This window comes from Uloborus diversus, chromosome 9, assembly GCF_026930045.1.
Source record: "Uloborus diversus isolate 005 chromosome 9, Udiv.v.3.1, whole genome shotgun sequence".
NCBI lineage: Eukaryota > Metazoa > Arthropoda > Arachnida > Araneae > Uloboridae > Uloborus > Uloborus diversus.
Genome location: NC_072739.1, coordinates 87037929 through 87065782, shown reverse-complemented (window position 1 = coordinate 87065782; position 27854 = coordinate 87037929).

Here is a 27854-nt window from a genome sequence, read left to right as displayed (position 1 = left end):
AGAAAGTATTGGATTCGTGCAAATCTTCGAATTTCGACGGATTCGAACGTTTTGAAGTGTGCTGAGTCCATTTCGACTATTTTTGGAAAATGTCTGTCTGTCTGTGTGTGTGTATGTGTGTATGTATGTGTGTGTGTATGTATGTGTGTGTGTATGTGTGTGTGTCACGTCTGTGTGTGACCAGTTTTTTGTGGCCGCTCTACAGCAAAAACTACCGCATGAAATCGAACGAAATTTGGTACACATATGTGCCCCTATGTGAACTTGTGCCCATTGGTTTTTGGCGCGAATTCCTCCAAGAGGGGTGGAGCAATGGGACGTTTTTTGAGTTACGCGTGCTTGCTATTCCTCAGGAAGTAACTGGCGGAGTCAGACAAAATTTGGTCCATATGTTGCCATTAACAGGAACAGGTGCTGATTCAATTTTGGTGTCAATAACTCAAACGGGGGTTGAGCTATAGAACGTTTTTTGTCGTCAATTGTGACTGCTGTATCTCAAGAAATAATGAACAGAATGAAAGAAAAATTTGTCGGCAAGTAGTCCTTAGTGGGTATAAGAGCTGATTTTATTTTGGTGTCAACAGCTAAAAAGGGGGTAGCGCAATCGCCCGTTCTTTTTTTCCATTGTGAGTGCCCTATCTCAAGAAGTAATGCTACGTTCTGGTTGAAATTTGGAATATATGTGAATCCATATGTAAACAGGCTTTGGTTCAATTTTGACGCCAATCGCTCCAAGAGGTGTTGATTTTTTTTTTTTGAATAAAAATAGCTTTATTAATGCAACAATAAGAAAGATAAATCGTAATAGATTGTCGTCTGCGTATTTCTCGTGATTTTAATTGAATGGAAATGATCGGAAATATTATCTAAATGATTTAAAATTTTTAACTGTTGCCATCTTATGTTTGTTAACAAATAAAATATTTGTAATTAATTCAAGCAAGGCTTTTAAAATAACTTTCAATTTTCGCTCTTTTTTTTGCTTTTGCAATAATTCAGACATTGGGATGGTAGTCAAGTTTTTGCATGTGTAATTTTGTTTTTGTTGGGAATATTGCTTCCTCGTCAAGCATGGGGAGGGATCAGAAAAAAAAAGAAAAATATAGAAGAAAGTTTCGTGATGGCCACAACATACTAGTTTTCTTTTGTAGGCAACATTTCCAGTTTTTGATGTTAGATCCACTTACATGCTTTTAGCTAAGATTGTACCAAAGGAGAAAAACTTGATGGGAAATCACCCTGTATTTTCAAGTTCAAAAAAGTGAAGTAAAATAGGAAATATGAAAACCATCTCTATCAGGGGTTCCCGAACTTTTCAGATTCGCGGCACCCTTTATAGAAGTACAACTTTATCACAGCATTCTAGTTATCTCTATTATACATACGCGTTTTGAAAATATTAACTCTCTCGCTTTTCGCGGCACCTCTCACCCCTCCCTGCAGCATCCCAGGGTGCCGCTGCATAATTTAAGAGCCCTGATGTGTATTATTTGTGTCCTTTTCTTGGTCACAAATAGCTCTTTTTTTGTCAGAGTCTAAAATAAACATTTATGAACAAGCAGTATCCCATTTACAGTCATTAAAATTTAATCGTAAAAAGGCGTAACCTCTCAGCAAGACTAGTTTTAAGCTCTAAGACGTTAAAAGTCTCTTTTTTTTTGTTTTGAACAATTTTGGATTTCTACAGTTTTAACTTTTTTCGCATTTATAAGGATGCCAGTCGATAACGAATTTATTTCCAAGAAACATCCTTATTATTCATTTCATTCTCCCTAATATTCTTCCGAGTACTGCCTGACCACAGATAATATGGAAAGCAAACATCCGGTTTACAGGCGAAAATGGACGTATCTATTAGTTTCTAGAGTTGTCAGCTTTTGCAGATGTATGTTAGGCTCTAAATGAATCAGAGTATCATTCAGTTGAGCGGAACACGAGCATCAGCTTTTTACTTTCCCCCTTCATTCAGATAGACTCGTCTTAACTGGACGATTGCCAATTCCAAACAATCCATATGGTTGGAAAGTATGTATTAATTTAATTTTCCCTTGTGAAAAAAATAAACATTATGTAAATATGCAATAAAAAAAGGAAAACATGGGACTTAAAAATCGTCATCCAACTTAAATCAGAAAATATATAGATTCATTTTAAATGAAATGGTATGTGAAACTATGTTATTTCCACATCAGTGAATTGTTTATACTAAATATTAATTGTGTTTGTGGTACATAATTAGTTCTGGTATTATTATTATTAGTTTTTGAAATGTTTCGCAAAAAATTTAATACATATGCTTTTATAATGTTATAATAGCCTTTTTTTAAAAATGTTTTGTGACATATCTTTTTTTTATTATCATGTTACGAAACCAATTTAGTGAATCCTATTTTGGACTAATTTGTCTCGGAAGTCGGAAATTGTTATTAGAAATAAATAAAACGTTTACATATGTATATTTATTTTTACTCTGAAAATTCTTTGCATTACTTCCGTTTTATGTGCTTCCGATTCCCCAGGGCAGTGATAGCACTCTTCAATCAATTCACGCTCACGAAAAATATTTTCTCTTTTGAGAAGAACTTTTATTCGTGAACATATTTTGCAATCTTGATGCGCGGGAATGATCGATAGAAAAAATATTTCGATTCTTTTTTTTATTGTGCCAAATCAAAAACGGTATCGAGAAAACTCTTGAGAATTCCCCATTTATTTCTAGTCTTGAAAGAAAACTACAAATACGATAAAAATGAATTGCGAAAATTTCTGAAAGGCGGTTCGGACAATTGTCTAGTTGGGAGCTATAACAACATGAAGCTACGTTACAAAGTTAAGTTGAATCATGCTGTGGGAAAGTTAAAAAAATTATCTTTTACACATCTTTATTTTGTTCCATAAATTTTAATATAATATGTGATTGTAACTCATAAAATGCATTTATACATAGTACAGGTTGTCCAAAAAAGTCTTGCATTTTTAAAGTATATTTATTTAAGAAAAAGTATTTAAGATTTTTTTCATAGATGTAGTATAACTAGAAGCACAACTCCGTAACGACAACTAATGACCATCATTGAATACTTGAAACTTGCAGTAAACGGGCAAAAACGTCGTCTACGAAGCTGCAACACTGTTTGCATCCTACCTGACTACGTAAAAACCGCTTGCTCGCAAGCACTTTTCAGACGCTTGCCCGTCTACAAGAAGGGCTCGGTTGCCCAAAAAACTGGTATCTTGCTATGAATCTAGTTAACACTACATCAAAGGATTTATTCATTTTTTTAAATATTTATAGCATCATGCTTTTTCTCCTATTGGAACAACATTAGCTAAAGACATGTTGGTGGCGCTAGCATCGAAAGTTGAAAATGGCATCTATGAAAAGAAGAGCTCCCAGGAGAGTCGCGAGGGGGAATTTGAGGGTCAACTATGCATATATCTAATAAGAAAGAATATAAGGACTTAGGACCAACCTCTCATCTCCCCCCATCCTCAAGGGAAAGAATGGATGCTCAAGTGCCTGACGCGAAGTTGAAAGTTGTGTAAATGTTCTCACAGCTTCGAAAAGTGCACAAGTAGAAGTATGTTAACGTTGTGGAGAAACTTCTTAAAATAAAGATAGAAAAAAAAATAATTAGGTGGAAATCTGAAAAGGATTTTTTTTAAGATTATTTTTTAAATTCAATGTAAGACTTTATAAAAACCTTATAATTTCCAGAGGAGCATTCAAGGCCATCGATGTGGATTAAAGCTTAGAGCAGGAATTAAAATGGAGGGAGAAACTTCAATCCTTGACTTATATAGCAAAAGCTGACCAAAAGACCCCAAGTCACGTGACTCAACAACAAGGAATGGTTGGCACGTTTTGCGTGAAACAAGCGAAAGAAACCTGATTTCTTCCAATGCTTTGTTTTTCAATATGTCACGTGACTTGGAGGTCTTGGTTTCTTGAATGAAAGCCTTCACTCCCTCGGTTTTATCTCTTCTCAATGGATTAAAGTAGCTGCTTTTCTCATTTCTGCACTCTAAAAGCAACAATTTCTAAAGAAAATGAAAAATTACTCAAATTTGAGCATATCGCCGAGTCGAAATGGTTCCGACGATGTGGTTTTCTAATTTGAGGAAATCAAATACTCATTTTGGAAACCTTGCCCTTACTCAGAAATGAAAAAAATATGTGCTCATTTGTGAGGTATTAGTGCCCATTTTTGAGTATGTAGTAATTTCAAAATTTAGTATTAACCGAGTTAAGTACTCAATTTTGAGTGTTAAATAATTCAGCACACTATTTGAAAACATGAGTACTCATATTTGAAACGCAAGCTTTCCAGAAAATTTGAAAGCGTGAATATACTCATGTTTGAAAACTTCATTTTTCTCAGTATACTTAAACAAATGGAATCGTTTGAGATTCAGTCGATGGGAAGTCAACCTATCAGCGCCAGTTTATTATAGTAAAAACGTATCTGTGTGTTGTCGTTATCGATGGCCAATGTGCTGGCTATGTTGTTTGAAGGGCCGGCTGGGTGAAGGGGCGGTAAAGTGCTTTTCCCGGGACGCTACGCCTTGATCCTCGGTTCTAACCACGAAAAAGCGGTGGATTTTTGAAATGGAGAAAATCGTCAGTGCCCATGTTATATGATTTTGCGGCATGTAGAGATCCTTTGTGTATTCATTTGGCTTTGAATGCCCTCCGCAAAATTTAATAATTCTTTATATTCTTACATAAAAAAATTCAGGTAAACAATATTGCAGAAGAGAGCGTTCGCAGTAGTGTTTCTTGAAACGGAAAAGAAAGCGATCGCAGCGCCAGTTTGTACAACACGTGACTTATGGCGTTAAGCATAAATTTATGCGTCCCCACTTTTCTGACGTGTACCGGTTGGTATAGGGGTCAGTGATACAGACTGCTAATTCCTCCGACGCAGGTTCGAACTTTACTCAGTGCATCGCGTCCTTTTCACTCTGAGCATCCAGCCACAGCGTTCTCATTTTTTTTTCTGCCGTAAAATAGGATTTTACGTACTGGAAGATGAATGCCAGTACTTTTTACTGTAAAATTTCAGAAGTTTTTTTAATAGTTCAGTGCTGTTTCGCATCGAAAAGAGCCCAGGTGTCTCCGTCTGTTAACTAGGCTTCAAAATTACATGTGCCATTAAAATCCGCACCATAATGGTGGCATTTGGAAGACTAGAGGCTGAATCGGAGAATTCGCTGTAGACCTGCGTATAGTTAGTAGCCAATACGTTCAGAAAGAAGAATAATGTTGTTTGAAGTGCGTAATAAATTTTTAATCCCATTAGTTTGTTGATCTCTAGGGCCTTTTAGATGAAAATATATATTGAACTGCAGAACAATTAATCTGATGACCAGCAGAAATCATTACGTAGCCTGCAAAAATAGAAAGAGTTGTGCTTCACATTATGTGCTTGAAAATATTTCCAAAGTGATAACGCATACTTGTTTCTAAACAGACTATTGAAATCGAAATTGAAGCCTCATATTCTAATTTGATTAATTACACAGCAGTTTAGAATGATTATATGTCAAGCATACAGCGTGTTGTTTGAGGATTTTAATTACAGGGTTATTGATACTATTCATCAGTCGAATGTCGAAAATGAGTTATGGAATTATACATACCGAATTTCAGATTTGATTGTTAGGGTTATGACTATCGGACAGTGAATATCAAACCTAATACTATTCAAGTTACTTCTTTCACTTTGTTCTGAAAATTTTTCGTACACATTAGGAACATGCTATGCATTAGAAAAAGTGTTCCAGTTGTCCAAATGTGTTTTTAATGTGATTCGTTAAAAAAGTGTATTAAAAGAAAGCATACCAAATGTGCCACGTTCAGGATGTTGTTAACTTTAATCTGGAAAGCACACTGGTGGCACACTTAGGAACAGTTTGGGAACACATTTAGGCACTCTTGTGAAATCATCGTTCCCTTGAGCAGACACGAATTGCTTGTTGTTCTCACTTGGCCGTTTCAGGGATCCGTCTGTCTGTTTGATTTTATTCTTCCCCCACCTCCCTCTGTAGCACCGCCGTCAACCGGCCCCTCCCGATTCTGCTCCTCCAGCGTACTGCTGAGCGGTGTCATTTTACACACATACGATCATACACACACACACACACACGCACGCACGCCTACATACACACACACACACGTCTACATACACACATACAAGCCTACACTCTCACACACGCACGCTACTTGCACACACATGCATGTCTTGATACACACACGCGCACACATACACATACGCACACACTCACACTCGTGATTGCGAAAAGCATAATTTGAATTCAAGATATCAAATTTTCTCTTTCTTTTTTGCTTTACAAAATTTTATTTACTTTCCTGATAACTACCAGTCGACAGAATCTCACAATATGAGACAAGTCTATTACATTGAACCGCTATACCAATTCAGGACAAATGAACCGCTATCAGTGAGAAGCAAAGGGATGTTAAGTGCCAAAACTAAAATTTAGAGATAAGCAGTACAAGTAGTAGGAGGAGAACCTTTCCTCTCTTTTAGAGCAAGAGATGGTACTAGTAGTCTACTTACATCCGTTCTCCTTTCACAGCAGCAATTGGCATCGCGAGTGTCATTTCAAAGGACCCTCCACCCGAGGGTCCCATCCCCCCCCCAAGTTCAATGGCGAAAATCCCCCCCCCATTTTTCCTCAATCCTCTTTACCTTTTTTGTTTTTAGCTCTTTTTTTTAAATATTATTTATTGTTTTAAAGTATTATTTATTTATTTATTTATTTTAATTAGTATTATTATTATTATTATTTTGTTGGAAAAGTTCTGTTCTACGCCAATGACACACAAACACACACGCACTAACTAAATAAATAAATGAAATGAATAGAGTCAAATAAAAATAATAATAAATTAATAGAATAAAATAAAATAAATAATTTAAATTAGAAATAATTCAATAAATGAATTTGAACAAATAAGTTTTAAAAAAATAAATAAAGCATCCCTTCTCACCAAAAAACAATTTGATGGCGCAACTTGTGCCCTAATTCGCCCCTGCGGGCACCTCTGACTTCACCCTTGTAGAAGACTGGGAAATACTAGAATGTCCGGCGGCTGACGTCTGTCACAAAAGCTTGTTGGAAAAGTAGCATCAATAACTAGTAAAAAACAAACCAAAAAAGTAACATATCTAGAAAAAAAAATGAGTGTTTCGTAAAGGTACTGAAAATAACTTTAGGATTTTTTACAGATTCAAAAAATTTCGAAAAAAAAAAGTAAATGCAGTTTGTGACCACGAATTATATGTAATTTGGTAACCAGCCAAGTTTGGATGATTCCATCTAAATGAATCTAACTGGGAAGAAAGCAAAATAGCGATGGTACTTTTATGCACACATTTCATAATGTCACTAGCACGTTATGTATTTTTTGCATTCTCTAAAATAAAATAAGTGGAAACAAAACGAGTTTCATGGAAATAATAACAAAAAATAAATAAATAAAATGCTTTTATTTCCTTCGGAAATGTAAAAGCAAAATGGTAAGACCAAAATTATGTTTTAAATTATAAATCAACTAATTTTCGCAGTGAAAACATAAATGGAATAAAGTTTAAATTAAAAAGAAAAATTATTGCCATGAACAAATTGTCATTTTTCCAAAACTTCGTCTAAACAATAAAGAAGCACAATCGCACATCTGTAACTAACAAACTCCCACCCCTGTAAACTAAAAGATCGCTCATTTCTGCCAATAAACCGGATGTTTGCCTTTTCACGTTAGCGATGGTCAGACTGTAATTATTTATACTAGAAATGCTCTTAATACTGTGTCTTCTATCTGGTTACGAGCATTTAGTTACTATTTTTATCCCATCCATAACGTAAATGGTTTTTGCCCTTACTTTGTGTATTGTAGTAATGTTTTACTAGCAGATCTAAATTTTCCTATTTAAATTTCACTGCAACGTCTTTTTTCGTGCAATACATCATATTTCTTTTATAGTTAGTCTTTTATTACATTCATACAGAATGTAACCAGTCTATTGGATTGTAAATATATTTTTTTTAAAACTTATTTCAGTACATTTTTATATTTTAGTTAAATGTAATTTGAATTTAGGAAAAATAGCAAGAACTGTTTTTCTACTAGTTATGTCTTTGTTTACGTTATTAGTTTAGACGCATTTATATCATAAGACTGGAGCAGTTCCTTTAAACTCAAAATCAGTATTATCAAATTATTTCTCACAATCTTTTCGGAATAAAGGATTTTGATACATTGAGATATCAAATAGTAACAAGACATAGAAAAATAATTGTGCGTCTTTTACCAAAAACATATAATTGACACTAATGAGCTATATATAGGTAAATACGTACAACTTTAGAACGCATATTGTAGTCGAATGCAGTTGATTTTTTTTTATCCCTAAAGTTAATTCATCTCTTGTAACTTGTTTAAGTCTTTAAAGCCGCATGACTCTCACTCAACTTTTTTCTTCGAAAAAAGTTTATTGAATAAAGACAAAAAACGTACTTTACATCCTAAATTTTAATTAAAGTCTTTAGAAACAGCTTTAATTAAAATATTTCTTTCTTTTAAGGGTGTGCAGGTTTTTTTTTTTTTTGAACTTTCATTGAAAAATCCAAGTGCTGCATAAATGTAAAAGTCGTGAAAAAGTTATCGAAAAATGCTTCAAGTTTCACGCTTTTTTGAATTTTGTCATATCAAGGAATAACAAGAAACAATCATATTTAAGAACTATATGTAAGTGTTATCAAAATATTATCAAGTATTGTTTATAAAGCATTTTAAGTTTTTAGCCTGTCATCGTTACACATTCAAGGTTTTGTACTTTTACATAATTAAAAACCAAAATTAAATAACAGTGAATTAAGCTTAAATAAACTGTAAATTGCTGACACATTCTGATTGGACATTCCTAACACAATAACGAATTTTTCTTTGCTATTCATGTTAAAAATTTAAAAAATGCTTTTTTTAACGTCAAAATGAAAATAAAAATTGCTTGTTAGTCTAAAGTATTTTTGGACGGAAAAGTGTAGGTTTGTTCTCTTTAAACAAGTAACTGTTACAGGAAATAACAATACTTTAACTTTAAGTCTTCGCACAGCTTTTTTATCTGAAGCACTTAACAAGAGTAATTTGTTTTGGTTACAGTAATTGCGCTTTCTCTGTATAGAGAATAACTTCTTATCGGAGAAGTGTTTCTCTATCTTTTCGAAGAGTATCAGTATTTTGTTGAACGTTCATGTTCAACTTAGATTTAGTGAACCATTGACTCCTTATTTTTTTAATGTAGTGCTTTTAATAATTAACGTTATAGTTTGAGATATTTCTAAAAAAATTTCATTGAGTTGTATTTTGTATGTTGTGAGACAGGAAGAACAGTGAGACAACATTTATATATTTTCTGTTTGGACATTTCCAGCATGGTTAACTTTTTAAAAAGTTTCTTTCGAACATTAATATGTAAAAAAAAGGTTGCTTTCACATATCATATACGAAAAATAATTCTGTTTTCATAGTTTGAACCCATCGAAGTACAGTGCTGGTAAAAAAAAAAAAATGCATCACCCTCGCATTTTCGCAGTAATGAAATTATGTGAGAAGTTTTGGTCGACCAATTAACGATGAATGTATGTGAAATTCTGAAAAACTTATGAAATAAACATTTAGCAGCAGGAATCCGATAATGGTTTACGTAGATCGGGGCTGTTTCCAGGTCTTGGCAAACTGCTGATCCCATGCTCATTTTTCCATTTCTGAACCTGCGTGAGAGTTTAGAGAAAAAAAAACTTAATCCCATGTCAATTTAAGTGTAATGGCAGGTTTTTAAATTGTTACTTACAATTTTTGCCCTATGGCACGGAGCAGAATCATCCTGGAAAATGACGTTTGGAACTGAAATAAAGTGTTCCTGGATAGTACGAAGCAATTTCTCCTCCAAAATGCCAATATACACCAGAGCTTTTACTGTTCCTTGCACAAAGTGAAGGCACCAACTCCTTGATCAGAAATACATCCCCAAATCATCTGGGATACGGGATGCTTGACTGTGTGTTGAATGCAGTCGGGATGATATCCCTCTCCTTTGCGGCGTGGATGATGCAATTTTTTTTACCACCACTATAACATTATCTCCACTAATTGCTTCACTGTTCCTAAATGGTTAGATAAATTTACAGACTGGTGTTATCAAACTTACATTAGCTTATTACCTAACGTTCATTTTAGCAGTAGATTTATAATGCAAATTTTCTTTGTCTAAGAGAGGCAGCCATTGAGTTTATATTTTACAATGAGGAAACAGTGAGATAGGAACAGTGAGCCACCATCAATTCCTTCCTCAAAGCTTCCACGGCACTTATATATTAAGATTGAGAAATTATACATTGAATTACATACATAGAGATGCGAATACAGCATAAATGTTAATTCTTTCTTTTCAATTTTGAATTTTTATATTCTTTTGTTTTAAAAGATAACTAAATGCCTTAAACATTAAATATATATTTCTGGAGCTTTACTTTTGAAATAATTTTCAAAATGTTTACTGTTTTGCCTATGACTTGTTTGTCTAATTATAAAAAACAAATTCTTTCTTAGTAATTTCATTATATTTGATCGATCTATTTATTTTATTTGAAGAATTTTGTAATGAGAATAACCCACGTGAGCTTATTTTAATGTTTTAAAAAATATATCTGTGCAACGCTAAACGCAAGCATCTTTTTTGTCGGTATTAAGAAGGGACGAGTATTTCCAAGTATTTTTCATAATCTTTCTTATCATTTTACTCTTTGCAAATTCTTAATAACGTGCAAATAGTTTTTTTTAATCCTTACAGATACATCTAAAGAAATCTTATCAAAATTTCACGTGAATAAATTTCAACGAGGAAAGAAAAGCTGTAAGTTTTTACGAAATGACGTCTCAAGAGATTTAATGTAATTGATTTGGTCCAAAGTAAGAAAGACATAAAAAACATGGTTGTACAGCTCAGTATTGCTCTAGGGAATTAGAATTTAAACTGACGCATAAAGCTACACTGTTAAAAATTCAGGAAGATTTTCTGGTAATTGTTACTGTAAAATTGCATCGCCGACGCATCGCTGATTTTTACGGTAATTTATACCGTAGAAATAAGCGATCCCAGCGGCAATTGGTTGCTGTGGCCTACCGAGGAAACCGTAAAATTTTACAGTAACATTTGATTTTTACGGTAATAGTTACTGGCAACATGGATGCCAGTAACAATTACCGGAAATTTTCCGGAAAATTTTTAACAGTGTATGCGTTTAAACCAATTTTAACTTTTCACTACATTCATGAGTTACCAAATTTTTTATGACACATTTTTGTGTACTATTTTTTCTGTAGTGAGGTACACATTTTTTTCCTCAAAAATCAAACTTTCAGGAAAGTTAAGGAACAAAACGTTTAGATAATTTGTGGTTAAAATGAATGAGAAAACACCAATCAGTAAAATATCTGCCTGCAATAAAATCATGATATGTTTTGAAAACAAATTAACAATTATCTGTATTTAAATTGTCATGTAGTAAATCAAGTCAACTTATAAAGTAAAGAATAATTGTGTGGTATAGTTTCTTACTAAGTGATTTACCGTTTCTTACTAAGTGGTCGTAATTTTTTAATCATTTGATTTTAAAGTTGCTATTATAGTTTCATAGACTGGAGAGTGCATCGAAAATATTGCAAACTGATTGGAAAAACAACGCGAAAAAAATATTCCAGAGTAATGATATTTAGACAATGCAATTGTCTAATTAACATGCTTAATTAATTAAATTTTCAAGATCACAGGTTAATTTAAACTCAAGGTAATGCATTTCAAATGTGAAACTAACAGCTGGTACAACCTCTAGAATTTTCAATGAAAGCCAGCAAGAGTGCGTACATTGTATCATACAGGTGCAGAATGCCACTTTGTGGTATAAATCCAATGTTAGTTGTACTTGTTGTGTCAATACTGGGACGGTCAGTGCTCGCTGTGGATTATGCTGAAATTGTCGTCCAGTGATATCCCATATGTGCTCAATCGGAGACAGATCTGGTGATCTCACAGGATAAGGTAATATCTTAAAACTCTGTAGAGCATGTTGCTTGACAACAGCGGTACGAGGACGAGCGTTATATTGTTGGAAAACTCACCCTTTAATGTTGTTCGTGAATGGCAGCACTACAGGTTAAATTTCCATACGAACATACAAATTTGCAGTCTGTATTTAGGTTAACCACGAGGGTGTTCCATCTGTCATAGGAAATTACTCTGCAGACCACTACTTCAGGTGTAGGTCTAGTGCATTTAGGTCGCAGCATGGCCGCATTAATTCCTATGGGCAGTGACAATCGCTGAAACTTAGACAACAAAGAGGGCAATACAGGCAATTCCTGTTTTCCCTTTACGTTGCCATTGATTGATGGATACACAGGATTGGGCTCAGCGCCTCTTGCGGTCAAAATGGGAGACGTCCAATCAAAAATAATCAATCTTTGAAACGTTGTCATTGATTGATGTATACACATGATTTGGTTCAGCGCCTTTTGTGGTAAAAATGAGCGACATATGAGGTTTCGCATTTTTCGAGCATTTTAAGAGCACATCATAGTTGAATCGGTTTAATACAGAAAAGTCATAAATTGTCATTGCACGTAAAGCGTTGGAACCATCTAGTGGGGCCATGGTCGCAGACAGCTTAGTTGCAGGCATTCCCCTGTTCTCCTTCAAACTAACATACGGCCATCACTGACGACAAGACACTTCCGCTTTCATCATTTAACACAATAGATCTCCATTCCGTCCTCCGGTGGTCTCTGGCTTGACACCAGGGACGTCGCAAGCGGCAAAATCTTGGCGTCAGTGGAATACACGCTAAAGGCGCCTGGCTCGGAGCTGTCCGTGAAGTAACCGATTTCTAGTCACGCTAATGATTGTTGTGTTTTTGAGTACGAAAATCAATGAAAATGTATCTAAAATTACTTGGGTGTCAATAAAAAGCGCAAAATCGGCCAGGAAGGAGGAAGCTAGTGATGCAAAAACATTACTAATTAATTCCATAAACATAAGGACGAAGAACTATTTCAAATATACTTACTTTAGAAATTAATGCAAATGAAAATATGGCTGCAGTCGCATACATTTTATTCATAAAGTATTTCAACACAGTGGGTATAGGTATTGGAGGCAGTTTAGGGGGGGGGGAGGTCATAACCCTCATGACCCTCTCCATGTATCCGCCTGGAATCTGGTCTTCTTGAAGCAGCACCATCCCTTGACCACTGCTCCCAAAAATCATGTACAATGGGTTCTCGTATATTCAGTCGAATCTTTAGGCAATACTAGCTGCGTTGCCCGGCTTCGCCCGGTCTACCTTGAAAAAAAAAAAAAAACCATTGCGTCAAGTGAAGTATCTTCAGTAACCAGGATTAAATAAAAGAAGAAAAAAAAAACCATCAAGCAAAATTTTCTCGCCAAGCAATGACGTCAGATACTAAAATACTTTTAAGAAATCTTATATCTTTAAACGGGCAATTCTTGTGGGTATATATATATTTCTTATCTCGGAAACGACTCTAACGATTTGGATGAAATTTTTCATTTAATTGTAGTTTTGCATTCTAAGTTCATCTACACCAGTGTTTTTTCTGTAAACAAACGATTTTTTACAAAAAAGTTTTTTAATGTAAAGTTAAATTGAGTTATGCCTTGAAGTAAACTGTGAGTTGACGCATCAGGCAGACGATTTGCAACCATAACAATGAAAATTTGTCTCTTCTCGCTTTAAAATTTTATACTTGCTTAGGGTTGCCAGGCTTGGCTGATATTGGTCACTTTGGCTAATTTCAAACACACTTGGCTGAAAACAAATTCAAAAGCATTATGTAAGTCGATGTAAGGCTCTTTTTCTTTTTTAAGTGAAACTATTGCTTGACCATCCTATTTTATTTTATTTTATTTATTTATTTTCTTTTTACACTTCAAATAGTTTAACATGTTTTTAAAATCAAGCATCTAAATTTTATTTCGAAGAAGTGTATGTCTTGAGATTCTTTATGTTTTGTTAAGACAGTTGTTATCATTTGTTGGAATGGTTTGTGGATCATCAGTTTTGATGGATATCATGCTGTATGTAGCATTTTCTGGCGTAAAAACTAAAAGTACTTATTTAAAAAGAAAATCTCGATTGGGATACAATCGTGAAACGAATCATAGTATGAAAGGAAGTATTCGGTTAAAAACCGATTTCACCATAGCAAAATTAAGGTCAAAATATTTTAATCACTGACAAGAAAATTGTATAGTGGAAACAAACGTAACAGATAGTTTAAAGCAAAATGTTGATTTAATTACATTCAGAATTTTCTTTGTTTGGTACTTTAGTGTTATAAGAAGGTCGAGTACATAATATTCCGTTAACGTGAAACTTTTCAAGTATATTTGGAAAAGTATTGAACCTTAAAAAAACACAATTTGACAAAAAATAATTCTTTTAAAGCCGAGCGAGGCTCGGTCGTCCAGGTACTTAAAATAAAATGAGGAAGATGGATTCAAAAGGCATAACCATGGAAACACAAAATAAAATAAGTTTAAAAATTGAAAATGAGAAAAATGGAAATAAAATACGGATTCAAAAAGCGTTACCGTGGAAACGCAAAATAAAATGGTTAAAAACTGAATAGAGAACATATTTTTGAACTTCATTTAATTCGCTTGTAACTTTTCTCTGTAATGGAGATAGAGGGTTAAACTTTCGACCTGAGGTCGAGTTAGATCTGGAGTAAAAAAAGCAGCTCCTTCCAATGCTGTCAAAAAGAAAACTGTGGGACAATTCCTTCACTTTTTATTGATGGATTTAATGAAGAAAGTAGTGCCTAAATTTTCGCTAAGCCTAAAAAAATTCGAGCTAAAAACGTAAAAACCTCCCGCCGCAATTAAGTTAGAGCATTGGAACAAATTGCGTAAAACGCGGAAAATTCTACTCTTTCCAACGATATATAATATTGATATATGCAAGTCATATTTCACCCCCATATTAAGGAATTTAAGTGAAAATTGGGCCTAAATTGGAATAAAAAAAGAACTATTCATCGAATTGTTTTCGAACTGGTCTGCAAACCTTCTCAGGACTTAAAGGAACAAACTTTGAAAAATTCAGCAAAATCGGCCGGGTAGTTCTCGAGTTTTGCGAGTTCAAACACACAGACGCTTTTTGGAGACTTCATTTTATACTATGTAGAGATTGCAGTAAAGAAATCCACCTTCTCGTAGCCCTATAATACAACCTCATTTAAACTTAGTGAGCTGTTTATAATGACTTCTTTGTTTTCTTAAAAGCATTCTTGGATAGCATAAAGTCAATATGTCAAATTTTACAGACAAGTAAAGATCACAAACTCATTTAAAATAACCCTAATTTTTAAGTTCTGAGCAGCACACACTTATGCGTGAAGCCTCAAAATTTGAATCAAGGTCATCTTTCAGATGTGTGTATAGACACGCAGACCAAATTTCGTTTATCTAATACAAGTCTTTCTTGGTGTTGGGATCTAGTAGAAATAAACTTATGTACCTGATTTTTGCGGAACTACAGTAGTTCTTAATATATAGAGGCTTTATTCTCTTCGAAATATAGCTTTAGCAAGTACTCGTTCTTCACTCAGAATGCTCTCAAAATAAAATGATGGCTAGACACGTATACTAAGCTACTGTCATATTTAAATGAACTTTTAAAACAGATTAAGAAATGCACTTTTTTTAACAAAAAAACCTCACGTAGATTTTAGCAAAAGTCGCTGGCATCAATCATTGCGGAAAAAATGAGATGTTTTCATCAATTTATCTGCAGCTTGAGGAACGGGAAAATGTCCAAAACAGAATTTTTTAAAAAACAAATTAAGTTGGGTAAGAGCCAAACGATAGCTACTAAAAGTTTTATGCTATGGTAAGCTGAGACAAATTAGTACTTGCTCAATCCAATTGCACGGGTGTAGCAGTTTTACATATATATTTGCCTTCTGATTGAGAATTTAAAACTTTGGCATTTAGCTTCGATATTCGAATATATGAAAGCATTATATATCGTAACATGAATATCAACTTCTAAAAAGTTTTCTTGTGTTTCAAAAATAATGACTCGTACGTATTGAGGGTATGACCAAACGGTCTCCAGAAACACGTACAAATCATTATTTTTCATGAGCAAAAAATTATTTAAAAAAAATTAATACTCTATATTATGAAACAAAATGCTTCGTTATATTTTAATGTACTAGAGGGTACCGGCCCCTTCTGGTTGACGCTCATCAACCCCCGAAGATTGCTTCGAAATCTGATTTGATTCGCAAAAATGTAAATCGTCAAAGACACAGATTTAAAACGCATTATGAGTTCCCATTGGAACAAAAGCACACCTTCCCCGGGTTTCAAAATAGCTTGTACTAACTTGAAAAACCGAAAGGGCTAAGTGTCTTCTGAGCATTGCAAAACTGCAGTTTTGTGCGTTTGAAAAATTGCTTTCACATTCATGGTCTCTAGAAATATATATTGATCTTTATCTCGGGACTTAAATTGAGTTGAGCCTAAGATTTTCCGTTAAAATCGAAATCTTTAAAGTTTGTGAATAACAAAACAGGAAACAAACGAATCTAAAAGACGTAACTATGGCAACGTCAAATATAACTCCCGCCGCATTTAAGTTAGAGCATTGAAACAAATTGCGTAGTACGCGAAAAATTTTACCCTTTCCAATGATCTATAACATTAATGGGTGCAAGTGATTTTTAACCCCTTAAATACGCAATAATAGACAATTTACGCAAAATTAGAGCTTAAAAAATTAATTGCAGAGAAACGAATTTGAATTTTCAAAAACAAAACCCCAGGTTCAAATTGCCCGGACTCGAAGTAATTTAGTATAAAATTTCAAAGTTGTAGGTGCTATGGTGTTTCCTGGACGCAGGCCCGCCAAAGACTTCCTTTCAAAATTTTCTTAGACCTTAGTTTTTTTTATTAATATAAAGAGATAACATTTAAAAGATAAAGTTTAAAACTCGAGTAATAAAGAGCAAATATATACGTAAAAATGACATACCCGTGCAAATGCATGGAGAAATCTTCAACTTTCACATTTATTTCAGCTATATTGACAGATGAAGACTATGTACCTGCCGCCAATATTTATTTTTAACTAGAATGGCGAGTAAGCTGCGTTTTTAAAACAATAAAGAGAAAGATAATAATATTAATCAAATGACGGGAGTATCTTGCACTCATTTTTACAATAAAATCTCATTTATCTGGACTAACTGCACTATAAAAAATGTTGTGCCGCATCTTTACTAATAATAAAACTGAAAGTCTGTCTGTCTGGATGTCTGGATCTCTCTCTGTCAGGGTCTTTGTGACGCACATAGCACCTCCACCGTTCTGCCGATTTTCATGAAATTTGGTACAGAATTAGTTTGTAAAATGGGGGTGTGCACCTCGAAGCGATTTTTCGAAAATTCGATTTTGTTCCTTTTCTACTTCAATTTTAAGAAAATTTAACCGAGCAAACTATCACAATGTGGACGAATAAATTACCAAATTATCATAACGTGGAACCGTAACATGGGCAAGAAAATGAACATAGCAAATTGGCGAGAAATTCATCATCCATTATGTGCAAACATACAGGCGAACCCAATGACATTTAAATTCTCTACTGCGGGCAAAGCCTTGCTGCTACCACCAGTAACTCCGTATAACCGGTGGCAGCTTGGCTACCTCCATTGCTCTGGAGTAACTTAACTGATATAGGGTAAAGGCTCCAGTAGTCGGCCATTTAAGAGAGTGATTTCCGTATTTTTCTAACCTATAAATTTCAGCAAACAACACAACAACAAAAAATATTGTAAGACTTTAGGCAAAACCTTTTCGATAATGATTCACTAAATTGTTTCGGAAATAAAAACGTTTTTATTTTAAAAACTAACCTATTGTTAAGACGAGAAAGTTCTCCAGTAATCGGCCGTAGACATCCAGTGCTCGGCCATGTATGAGCGCAGTGGTCAGCCGTTTTATTTTCATTACTTTTACAGGGTATGAGTGAATACATTTAAACAAAATTAAATGCTAAACTTACAGCACAGCAGTCTGCTTGCAAATTAGTTTTTCCAATAGTTACGCAATTATTCTGCATTTTTGATGTCTTCGTAACATTTATGTTTATTTTTTTTTCAATTTGCAGCCAGTTTGGATATGCAACACATGCAGTACATGTTTTATTATTTTTCTTCTACATCACTTACTAAAGTAGTATCATATACTGCAAAAACAGAAATTAAAGAATGCTAAAGACTTGGGTTTGGGGGGAAAAGCATTTTGAGAACATGAGAACTCTTAAATACACCGGCCTCCTGGCACAAACAGTTTCTTTATTACCTGTGTATACTAAAATAAGTGCTCAATAAAAGAGTTGATAGAATTCATGCTATATAAAGAGTGAATTAATGATCGAAAGTATTGACACAAAACTGGTATGTGCTCTTTAGAACGAAACTTTAACATAAAATTAAAATGTAGTTTTGGAAATAATTTCAATTTCACCTCAATATGAAACAAGTAAAAATCCGTTCGAAAAGCACTTAAAAGAATGGCAATCGTTAGCAAATCTAAAATAATTTATCATAAAAAAGGTACTTTTGTTGTGAACGAACTGCAGTAAGACGAAGTGTGTTGGCGGGAGCGTATTTTCATTTTTGGGAAGATTGGGGGGGGGGAGAAGTGCATGAATTCAATGCAATAGAAGGAAATAAGAATCAAAATACTAGCGAAAATGCAAATTTAAATTATGTTCTGAAAGTACAGTTAGTCAATTGCCACCCTTCTCCCCCTGACTGCCCAAATGACCAAATGACGGACCTGTATGTGAGTAAATTCAAATTGAGAAATGGGGGACGTTACGAAAATAATCTTACAGCTTACAACAAGAACATTAGTAAACAATAAATGAACTAAAATGGAGTGGGTATAGCATAGTTTTAAACAAGAACTAAATTTTGATTTCCTTGTGAAGAAAACCCAATTTGGTTAGAAGCAGTAATAAAAAGTGGCACCAACATTTGGAATAATTAGCCTTAATAGAATACAGGTTTCTTGCACCCCTTTGTTGAAGCAAATAGTTTAGCAAAATGAGCAATAGCTAGAATAACCACTGGTTCAACGCTCATTGAAATAATCTGAGCTAACGTAACTATTGCAGTATTACATCTTAATTCCTTACAATTGAAATGTTTATTTATTGACAAGCAAATATTAACTGCAATTAGATCAATGTTTTATCAATTTCATCAACGCAGCATGATTCCATAAAAAAAAAAAAAAAACGATGAATTACCATTTGGTAATGACAAGTTGGGTATTAGTACTTATATTCTAAATGCAACGACGGACTGAATTTACAACCTATTTTCAACCTTGTTTTTGAGAGTTGTAAACTGAAATCAACATTAGAAGCAGCAGAATGATAAAACGATTGTTTTGTCAAAAAAAAAAAAAAAAAAAAAGAAAAGAAAAGAAAAGAAAAGGCACAGAAATTAAACATTTTTTTTTTTTTGAAGAAATCTCGTTAGAATGGGAATTTTTACTCAAAATAGCTAAATAGCCGCTGTGTCAATACATTATTTTAATTACTATTTGATGAACATTAGAAAATATATATTAAGTACGCAATTGACTACTGGGTAGATCAACCAACAGTAAAGAATCAGTGGTCAATCTGCAATAACCGACTATTGGAAATGCTTAAAAATTCAGTACCCAATGATCGGTCACCCATCTAAAATTAGAAAAAAAATTTTAATTGAAACGTTATGTTATATAACCCATTAAAACATAAGAAAAAGCAAAGTTACAGTAGAACGAAAAAAAGATGGCTACTTAACGTTTAAAAATGATGTGTCTTATCAAAATTTAAGCAGAATCACAAACTAGGGTGATGGTTACACCATTTAAAATAAAATGATGCATCACTACTTAATACAAAGTACTTACAACTTCACTGTTATTGGATGATGATTGGGAACAGATAAAGGAATGTGGGAATGCGTCATATCCAATTTTGAGTTATACATATTCTATTTATACGCAGTTTTATGTCCTTGGGGCCGACTAATGGAGACTGGCCGACTATTGGAGCATTTACCCTAACTGGTGCAAAGTTACACATCGCTTGTGGAGTATTACACTATGGTAATGTTACCGATTGGCTACCAAGGTCGGTTCACGTTCCGTTAGTAAGAGTTTATTTGCTCTGCGCCGATTCTGATCTTTACGCATGCGCTTTAAATTCTACTGAAACCATAGTACAAGATTCATCCAACAACTTGAGTTTTTAAAACAATGATGCTGCACACTTCAGAATTCTTGTAACATTACACCGATTAAAACTGGTAAACTTACACATATTTTACAGTGTAGACGTACCTCTTTTAGCTGTATTACAGTAAAAAAATACTGTGCAACAGTATTACATAGGATTGTTTCGCACAGTCCACTTTATCATTTCTATTATTCAATTAAACACTTTATCCTTTGTAGAGTGGGGACGGACCGACACTCCTACAACGCCATGATGCTTGTTAGGTTGCTGTAATTTGCTGCGCTTTTAGGCAAGACTTTTAGACTTGTGTATTTAATCAGAAAGAAAAAAAAAGTTTGAAGCTCTGATAATTCATCTATTATAATTTTAAACTATAAATTGTGTGCATATCAAACATTTTTAGACTAAGAGTTGATCCGGATAAACTAGGGATCCGGAAAATCGGAGCGTGGATAAACGAGGCTCTACTGTGAATTTATGTGTGAAAACATTTTAATGAAGTTTTTCATTGTTAAAAAATTTAACTTCAAACGACAGTAAAATAATATAAACTGCACTTTGATAGGTAGTTAAAACTTAAAGGGCAAATCAGGTCGATAAACATGATAAGTATATACGAGAACTTAAAATTTTCCTTTAAGTATAGTTTGGTCTTTACGTTTAAATCGTTTTCAATTCGTTTTCCTAACTAAAACTATTTTTTCAAAGGATGACTTTTTTTAGAGCAGCATTTGGCATGCATAACAACATAAGAACGAAATGAAGCAAACATTCTTAAATAATAGAAGCGAGTGAAGCTTCTTTCTTTCTTTCCTAAGCTTTTTTTTTCGAGAAGCTGCCGTCTTCATAGTTAGGGAAAATAAAAAGAACTTTACAACTTCTCGTTCAAGTACTTCGGAAGAAATCCTAATGTCATCACTTTCAAGTAAATGTCACCTCGAATTACCGCATTTCTGTTTTTATTCAACTCTCGGTAAAAGATGAAACAGTTGGGTGGATGTGTTTGAGGATAAACGATGGAATTGCGAAATGAGTTTTGGAAAGATTTTTTCGTTTGCATGCGGTAGTTTTGTGGTGAAATGGAAAAATATAAATGAACACTAAAACCTCAATTAGTGTTAACGATACGAGACAAATTGGTATTTAGTACAATAAATGAGCTTAATTTCCTGTCTAAGGAAAGCTTACATGAATTAATAATTTTCATATGAATTGCGGCAAATTAGTAAATTATCAAATTTTCGTATAAAAACTACTGAAGTCTAAACGAATGAATTTTAAAGATATATCACTAAAGTACTAAATGCAACGTAAATCTTTTCTAAAACAATAGTACATCGTTCTATAAGAAAAATTATTATTTTAAAAACAAATAAAACCATTTAGTGATAAACTTCAAATGCAATTTTTTCCATAAAACTCAATTTGACTTCGATTCATCATAAAATCAGAAAAAAAAAATCATCCCCAAGATAAGACACTTCAAACATTACATTCTCACAGCGAAATATGGAAAAATCTACCGGATTAATTGACAATTAATACTTTTTTTTTAGTGTAAATGATTCAATGTATCTCACATGAGGAGCATAGTTACCTTTTGTAGAATTTATTATTTTCGGTTTACTAGAAAATGGATCGAGCGAAGCCTTTTTATATTTTCGCAACAACTCTTTTTATTTTGTGTCGCGCGATCTGATCGTTTGTTTTGGTTTGCAAAAGGTGAAAGAAGGAAGATAATTCTGGAGTGGAAAGTAAAATGGTACTTATGCAATGTGTGCATTTTTCTTTGAAGATATAAACGTACGACACCTTTCTAAATACATTAGTAAAGAATATTAATGTGTATGTATGTCTGTGTCTTTTTATAATAGCGTGCTATGTAAATCTTAAATATTTGGCGAATCAAAATTTAACAGTATATTTATAGTTCTTGTACTCAATATTATGGAATCTTCGAATTTTAAAGGAAAGAACAAATTTCATCCAAGAAAGAGGAAACATCCTATTGAAATCATATAAGAGATAAAAATAAAACAATTTGCTCGTGTTTTGTTAGATAATTGGAAAAACAAAGCACTGATTAATGAATAAAGAAAAATCTCAAAAAAAAAAAAAAAAAGCTCAAACTTTTAACTCGGACTGTTAGTAAGTTCAAAGCTTCAAACATATTTCATGTTGTGCTGTGAAACCATAGAGATTTGCTCTGAAGTGTAAAGTACTTTCGTTTTTCGCACATTTTCTGCAAATTTTTACTAAAAATTTGAAAAAGTTGAATTTCGAAAGAAAAAAACAAACAAACCTGCAAGCTGCTGATCTGCAATAACTTCTTTTTTATTAAAACGAGCTGATGTGTGCATCACATGACTTCCTTTTACTCCAATTAAATGTCATTTTCTCATTATTGGCAGTTTTAATATGATTCAATAGTTTACTCTCTAAATATCACCAACACTGGCCAAATTGAAACCAGATAAAAAAAAAAAAAAAAAAAAATCGCCAAATTTGTCGCCAAGTTGACGACAAAACTTGGCGACCAAAATACTGGCGATATATCGCCAAGTGTCCGCCAAATTATAATACCACTTGAGATTACATCGATATTAACAATGATTTCCCCCAAAAAAGGGGCAAAAGACCCTCTTTGGAGCATCCGAATGCAATCAAAAAGGAAGGTGCACAACTAGACTACACTAGGAGTCTATGTACGAAATTTAGACTTTCTAGGACATTTCTTTCATGAGTTATGCGACATACATACACACATACGCACATACATGCGTACATGCAGACGTCACGAGAAAACTCGCTGTAATTAACTCGAGGATCGTCAAAATGGATATTTCGGATGTCTGTACGTTCCTAGGCACATAACCACGTGTGGTCGGGTTGAAAAAAAAACTCAACATTCATTTGGGGGTGAGCAAAATGGAAATTGAGGCGGATTTTTCGGTAAAAACTTTTTTGCGAATACAATACTTCCTTTTTTTGTAAAAGAAAGTAAAAAGGAAGGCAAATTTCATTTTTTTACGAAGAAAACGATGAAAAAGAAATTGTTTTAGCTTTCTGTTTTATTACTTCATCTCGCCTTAAATAAGCCTTTAAAATTCAAGTTCTTTGAAAAGTTTACATTGTTGATCATTACCAAATACTTTGAAAGCATAAAGATATAAAGAATAATTAAGTTAATTTGAATGACTGTCAGATACAGTAATTATTTATCAGTAGTGTATAACAACCTAAAGAAGAAACAGAAAAAATGTACATTTATTTCCCGTTAATCACTTAATGATTTTTGTGAACCTAGAAAAGGCAATAAGGGTATTCTAATCACGTAGCATTGTAGTAAAAAATTATTTCTTGTTCTCCATTCCTATTTGTATTCGGGAGCTCCCAATCTCTCTCACAATTACTAATGATGGGAAAGGAACAAGACTACAAATATCAATTTTCGTACGATAACAAGGCCTCAGAGCATTACTAAATTGGCGTCCTATTTCACGAAAAATGATGGACTCCATCGCCTACGCAAGTTTTAGCATTGTGGAGGGTTCAATATATATCTTTTGATAATTATTGGTGTTGTGTATTTAAAATGACAGAGACGTTTTCTACGAGTTTTGAATTTTAATTGCTCAGTAGAACCTTAATTATCCGGACCTGTGATTGCAATATCGGCATACCAGTATACCAAATACCGGTATTTCGAGCAATTTTGCAATACCAGAATTGCTGAGGTAAAATACCGGTATTTTCGGTATTAACTAAATATAATAAATTAAAGAATTTTCAATTTAACTTTTTAAATGTCTGGCTATATTTTAAATGTACTGAAAATGTATTTTAAATATAAAACTCCTTCATTGATACAGAACCAAAATCAGCCTGTTGATGTAAAAAATTTACTTCAAAAGCACGAATTAATAGAATATCATCAAACAAAAAGTATCGGAAAGATTTTAAAATGATCGTCATTACTATAGATGGTGGGATGAATCACATTTTTGTGCGCTGTTGTGTGTTGTGCACCATGTACCGTATTACCCCGCATTATTCGGCATGCCGGGAAAAAGCGAGGTTGACCAGCAAGCCGGAAAATTCAAATTTTACGGCATGCCGGATAATTCGAGGTTTGTTTTGCAACAAAACAAAAATAAATTTCCCCATTAAGTTCCAATCAGAAAGCAAACCACTGTAAGAAAAAAAAAAATAAAATAAATCCCGTAAGTAACCATTGTCATTTATGGTAGGTCATTATTAATGGATTTAATTTTATGCCAATAAAATAATCAATTCAAAAGCAATAATCGTTTCTGCGATTTGTTCATAATTTTTTTTAATAAAATTATTTTAGGTTCCTTTTAGAAAGGTAAGTTTAGTTTTTATTTATTGAATAGCTGTGGTAAATTCTGTAGCACTGGTTTAGGGGAGGTAACTTACTGCTTAAGTGTTTGCTTGATTAGCTTTAATTTAATTTTTTATGAAATTAATATTATTAAACAATATTTTTCTTGCTAAAATAACAAATGACATTGTTAGTAAATATTTTTACAAAATTAAACTGTTTATTAATACTAATAAGATATGTATAGAACTTATATTCATTTTTAAGTTGGACATATATTTTTTATAGTATTATTATTTTTTCTTCTAACCTCGATTTTTCCGGCATGCCGGAAAAGACCAGGCAAGAGTTATTGAAAATCTAGTGATCCCTGAAATTTGCAGCATGCTAGATAATGCGGGGTAATACGGTATTTATTTTTTCCATTTTCCTGATCACTCACTATCCTTTTTGTGAAAGTTAATGTTGAGTCTAATTTTGAATGCACTTGTCCAATGAACAGTTTATTAAAACCATCAATTGCAGTAATACTTTATGATTTTTTTTTTTAAATTATTTGTCTCAACTTTCCTAAATTTTGACAAGAACTTTTCTTGTTAGTCTAGCAAATGGTAATGTGTTGTTATCAGTATTGGTTTGTCGTCCTGTCTCACTATTTGGCTTTATACTTGCCAACATAATATTTAGAAATTATATGGAGCCTTGAAAATTTGCAGAGAGGTAAAGCATAATGAATTGAAACATATTTTGAGATATTTACATAATTATAATTGTAACGAATTTTGAAAAGAAAGCGAAAAGGAATGAAAGAAACTAAAAAGATCAATTTAGTTTATCGTAAATTTCAAAACAAAGGGCTAACAAAAAGCAAACACAAACCTCTCCAACTCAAGAGAAAATGATAAAATAATGATAATAATGGAAAAGTATCGTCTCTCGGAAAGAAATTACAGGTAGCTGTATTTTTAAAAAATAATAATAATACTACACACAATGCAACACACACATACAGAAGGATTTATCCAAAAATATCACGCAAGAGACTTAAGAGAGAATTATTTGAAGATGAAGGACTTCTAAACAGTTAGAGGAGGTTTATCGCGCATTGTTAACAGTACCACTGCCCTGCGTGAATTCAGAAAGAGTATTTTCAACTATAAGAAAGTTGAGCACTAAAATGAGTTCCAAGCTTAGGAGATAAATCAATTGATTCATTTGTTTTATGCTGTTATTAATTTTTTACTATGATATTTATTCCTTCATTTTATATTTGTTTACAATGCGTTTTCATAAATAATACAATTTTTGTATACAAAATTATGAAATGTGGCAAGAAAAACCACATGTTTTCAAGCATTTTTCGAGAAGTTTCAAATACCGGTATTAATACAGGTATTCCGGTGTCACGTTTTAAAAATACCGAATACTAGTATTGAATTTTCGGTCCTAATCCGGGACTAATTGGGAGCAAAGACAATCCGAAAAATCGAAAAGTCATATTATCCGGATAGGAGGGGAATAACAAACAAAACAAATCCTTTAATTGGTGTTCCCCCAGTTTCGCGGACACGAAATTTCCTTCCCCTCTTGTTTTTCAGTTTCAACCTTACCTTTTGATATATTTAAGAGTAGAGGGACGTTTTAAATGTCGGTGAAACTTGAGGTAATCCCTGAAATTGGTAAAGTTACTATTCATTACGAGAAAAAAAAATCTATCTCCTAACGAAATTGAATAAAATTGTTTACAAGACAGTAAAAAATAGAAAAATATTGTTTCGCATTATTTCTTAACAAGGCATAGGTCAATTATGATTTTGAGCCTTAATCTCCGGGATTCAAACCCGTGTGCTGTTTTAACGAAGCAGTCAGGCAAAGGTTTTGTCTTGAATAGATCAAAAATAAAAAGCGGATATTTAATAAACTTGCAATTACATTCTTGCTGTCATAACTTTAAAATTTTTTGGCGAACCTAAGTTTTTAAAACTACAAATTATTTTTTTAAGTTGGCATTTTATTGTTTTTTAATTATTTTTGATTTATTTACTTATTCTTCATTTTTATAACTGGTTTTGGGGAAACAGGGAAAAACGAATGTTTTTTTTTATTATAAAGTATTTATTTTAATGAGCTTTTTACTTTAATTTATTTTCTTTTTGAAAGCGATTAAAGATTTCTTTTAATGGAAAAATATATTAGATGCTTTGTTTAAAAGGTGCTACTACTTTATTGTTCGTTAATTTTTTTTGCGCGTCTATTTCTTCAGATGAGCAAGGCATATTTTATTTCTAGAAATCAGGTTTAAATGTTAAAAAGTTACGCTTGAATTACTTTGCAAAATTTAGCTACTTTTAAGAATATTGATCAGATCCTAGAAAGTCGATTTTGGTATATGTGAAAGTAGGCTCGTTTAGTTTTAGATGGAATTTCTTGTTTAAAAACTACAAAAATTGATCCAAATAATCTGGAGGTCCAGATAAACGAGGGCCGTTTGGATAGAACATTTTGCTTACAGAAACTTAATGTAGAACTTTAATTCCTTTCACTATTTTTTCAGATCACCAGATGTCGCCTTAAGCGTCTTTAATAAACGCACTTATATCATATTAATTGTAACTCTTGCGAATTGAACTGCGCAGTACTCTCCAGTCAGCCATTATCTATACAACATGTTTCGTTCTACGCACTACCAAAGGTAGGCGATTATGTATTATATATTTTAGTTCATAATGTTTTTTTCATATGCAAATATATTCATCACATTGTATATAATCATTGCTTTCATTAAATATATGGATCGAACTTACGCCTGGTTATTAAAAATAACATTTGATTATGAGACTGAAGTGATTGAAGATATTTATGTTTAGTATTTAACTTCAATTAAGTAAATCTAAAGTAGCAAAGGTTTCAAAATGAAACTTAACCTTTTGAAAAATAAGTATAACTTTTCAAATGGCTGACTTAAAAGAAAAAAAAAAAAAAAAAAAAAGGCGCAAGTGTAAAAACTGAAAAAAAGAAACTAGTTCTTTAAAGAAGAATTTTTTTCTCTATAAGTATTGTTATTGTGTATTTTAAATTGTGTTCACATATA